The following is a 4,240-nucleotide window of genomic DNA, read 5'->3' as shown; positions in this document are numbered from 1 at the left end:
AGAGAGAGAGAGAGAGAGAGATGGCAGCTCTAGAGGAGTTTGCGACTCAGCAAGTGGGACTCTATGACCCATCTGAGGTTCGCAACTACTTCTGCTTATTAGTAAGAAATCAATGACGTATGGTGACTGTATTTGTGTGAGATTCATCAGACCTGGTCTTACCACAGAAGCAGAGACAGTGTGGTGTAGTAGATAGAGTGGCGGACTAGAACCCTGGCTGACCCAGGTTCAAATCCTCATTTCTACCGTGGACCCAACCGCAGAAACTCATTAGGATTGGCTACATTAGGGGTGTGTGGCCTAACATGCAAAGGAGTTCCTGCTACAAAAAAAGCTCTGGGTTTTGACAACAAACAAGATAAACAGAATAAGAATCAGAAGGTGGGTGTGGCTGGATGACCACATTTCTGGTAACATGAGGGTGCGGCCTTATATGCTAATGAGCGGTGCTGTCAGGGTGTGGCCTAATATGCTAATGTGTTTCTGCTGTTGGGTGTGGCCTATTATACTAATGAGTTCCTGCTGGGCTTTTTCTACAAAAAATGCCCTGCTTGGGCCCATCACAAACTCTCAGCATGACCTACCTCATAGGGTTGTTGTTGTGAGAAAATGAGGGGGGGAGAACAATGTTCTAAGCTGTGGGGAGAAAAGCAGTATGCAAATAAATCAATGCAATGCATACATAGCAGGCAACTGCTCAAGGTGCCAAAATTATGTAGGTTGCCTTTTCTACATGAATAGCTTGGGGGAGGGGAGAACGAGATGCTGCCAACCAGGCCCGCAGCCAGGATTTTGTCATTTGGAGGGCCTTTAAATAAGTCGGGGGGCACTGACATTACAAAATTAAAAAACTCACTTTTGCGGCATTTACACTCTGCCTGCCTACGCAGGGAAGCAAGCCACGCTTGGGGAAGGGGCGGGAGTGGGGAGTCCTCCAGGTGGCTCAGAGAGTTGGGAGTGGCCCACAGAGCGGGGGACCTGGGGGCTGGATGGGAAGTCAGGGGGCCTTGGCAGGAAGTCAGGGGGCCAGGCCCCGAAATGCCCCACTGTAGCTACGGGCCTGCTGCCAACACTTCTGGAGCAGCTCCTCAGCCAAATGGCATCCCTTGTAGCCACCTGGGCATGAGCTATAAAGAGAAGAATAAAAAGACAGACATGCATTTGTAGACAATTGATATGCTTTTGTCCTTGATACCTTCCAGCATTGGGATTTTGCTTCAGAGCAGACGGGAGAGATGTGAGCTCCTGAAGAAATTGTAAGTGTGAGATAGTATGAGAGAGAGAGAGAGAAAACAAGTATCTGCAATTCTTCTTTAGCTTGCCCAACATGTCTTTTGGTACAGGAGCTGTTTTCAGACAGCAACTGCAGAGGAGGGTCAGAATCGCCCCCCCCATTGGCTCCGCCCTCAGTCTCCATGCGTTCATCCCAAACTGCATCCAGAGCTTATGCACGTACAGTGTGTGCTTCTCCCCTGCAAACGCCCCCCTGCCCCCCGCATGCACATATCAGTTGCATGTTTACTTGTTCCAAGCACTGCTTGTGCAACCAGTCCTTTCCCCTCATCTGCAAAGCCACAGTAAACACAGAGATATCTGTGTTGCTTTCTCAGCCTGCTCATACTTTCCTCTCTACAGCTTCGGTATTAATCCACTTCTCAACCCCTGGCCAAGTTCTGCTACTCATAGATTGTCAGATTAGTTCAGATGGTCTGTTTATCATTCCCCATCCCCTTCACTTTCCAGATACAAATCACAAGGAGAGTAGAAAAAGGGGGGGGGAAAGGTATTTTTCCAGATTGCTTGGACCCTTACCATTTTCCATGAGGGGTGAAGAAATAATCATCATGAGTGAGACAGTACCACAAATCATGGCTGGCTGTACAGAATCCAGGCAATCCCCCCCCCCTTCTTTTTAACTCTTCTAAATTCCTAGAATAGTAGCTTCTAATTTCTTCTAATATCTGAGAATAGTGTCCATTCAGGGAAACGGGGTGATTGCTTGGAAGTTGAGCAGGGATTCCTTAATGGATCCCCTAGACAGAGGTGTCGAACTCATTTGTTCCTAGAGTGAGATCTGACAGAAATGTCATTCTGTCAGGCCCGGGCGTCTGTGCCATAAAATGTAATTCCAGGTACCAGAGATATAAACTTTATAAATGACACAGGCAAACCCAATTAATGATATTATTTTTTACTCAAAAGACAAAAAAAAAGCAATTGATTCCTAGCAGTGAAAGCAACTGATTTACTGGGGAACCCACAAAAGCACCAATAAATAAACGCCAGTTTGGTGTAGTGGTTAAGTGTGCGGACTCTAATCTGGGAGAACCGGGTTTGATTCCCCACTCCTCCACTTGCACCTGCTGATGTGACCTTGGGTCAGTCACAAGCTCTGGCACAGCTGTCCTTGAAAAAGAGCAGTTTGTGTCAGAGCTCTCTCAGCCCCACCCACCTCACAGGGTGTCTGTTGTGGGGAGGGGAAGGGAAAGGAGTTTGTAAGCCACTCTGAGACTCCAAGTGAAGGGCGGGGTATAAATCCAATCTCTTCTCTTCTTCTCTTCTTAATCATATGCAAGACTAGGATTTTTACCAGGGATACCATAAAAGGGGGGGGGTATCTTACATTGCAATACAAATAAGTTACTTTTTGTATATATAGCACTTTTAGGAGACGAGTCATCCTCCTTGCAAGTAAATAAGGTAGTTTTTCAGCACACACCATACACCGCCTCAGAGGCCGAGCATGGCTACTATTTGTCTCTCGCTCTTTGTTTCCTCCCTTCCCCCTTCCTACCTCTGAAGATCTCAAGGAAGCACCTCCAACACCCCATCCCCACCCCACCAACAACAACAACCCTGTGATGTGGAACAGGCTGAGCGACCGGCCCTGGGTGATCCAGACGACAGGGTCCTGGCACGGGGGGGGTTTCTGAACCTGGCTCTCCCAGACACACACACCCCCCGCCCTCATCCCTCCTGTGTTTCCCACAGAAGCGACAGGGCTGAGGGGAAGGCCTGACATAGATGCTGTTTTTGAAACCTCCAGGGGGTGCTTTTTGTCCTCCCATGACCCCTTTCCCCTCATGGGCTGAGGCCAGGTGGGGGGAGAAGGGAGGTCGCTGTCCCCCACTCGCCTCCACACTCACTCTGCCTCCCAACTCCACAGCTGTCCAGACGTGTGGTGGTGACAGCAGCACCCTTTTCCCTTTTACTCCCTCACTTGCTCCCAAGGCCGGGACATCTTTCCTCTCAGACAAGACAAGACAGCCCAGCTGCCTCCCAATCCACATGCCAGGCCTCCTCCTCCTCTCTCCCCCCGCTGGCCCTGGCCCTTCATCAGCAAACTGCTGTTCTGTACCTCCACTCTTGCCACCTCCCCACCCCCACCCCCACCCCGATCGCAGCTTGAAGAAATGCGAAGCCGGTCGGTGCAGTGGTGGAAGCACCATCCAAGTTGTGGCTTCTCCAGTCCTCACTGAGCTGCAGTTGGAGGAAGCAGTCAGCTCCAGCTCCTGGGCTGTATGTTTGACACCCCTGCTTTAGGAGTAGTAATGACAGAAGCTGCATCCAAACATCATTGGGCACTGTTCTATGGCCCTTTCTACACCCATATTTTACCTCGGTTTCTGAGTGCATCCTATTCTTCCAGTCTGCATTCCCTCCCGCTTTTCACTTCCAGTTTGTGTCAGAGCTTTCTCTTGTTTCTGCATTTATTTTACAGGAATCTGCATTCAGACTGCTTCCAGCACATTGTTGTCCCACAACGACCAAGACTCCTTTTGCTGCGATTCTTTGTTCTCATCTGCTTTTGGATTGCTAATCCTTTCTAAAGTAGAATTGCTTCTCTGGGTATTTAAGTGCTGCCCGCTACCCCGCCCCTGTTTCCGCCTCTCTTTCTTTAGGCTGACCCTCCCTATTCTTTCTTTCCCTGCTTCTCCAAAGACAAAAGAAGATGTGTCCTCCCGCTCAGGCAAACTTTTAAAAGCCAGAGAGAGCATAAGAAGGAATTAGTAAATATAAAGGACTAGGGGATTCCCTGCTCCCGAATTCATCAGTCTTCCATGTATGGGCCTGGATTTTCCCCTCCCTTCCCTTTCTTTTTGCAGGATCACAGAGGGAGGGAGGAGTTGGCAGCCAGCATGCTCAAAAAATGCGGGTTTTGCTTGCAGATGCAGAACACATTTTCCTGGCGTTGGAAAAATTGCTAGAAAACTGGGAAGATTGCGGGGGGGGGGGGGGC

The sequence above is a fragment of the Gekko japonicus genome, unplaced genomic scaffold, assembly GCF_001447785.1.
Source record: "Gekko japonicus isolate JY-2015 unplaced genomic scaffold, Gekko_japonicus_V1.1 scaffold1091, whole genome shotgun sequence".
Classification (NCBI taxonomy): Eukaryota; Metazoa; Chordata; class Lepidosauria; order Squamata; family Gekkonidae; genus Gekko; species Gekko japonicus.
The sequence above is the reverse complement of the archived record's forward strand: the minus strand, read 5'-3'. Positions refer to the sequence as shown.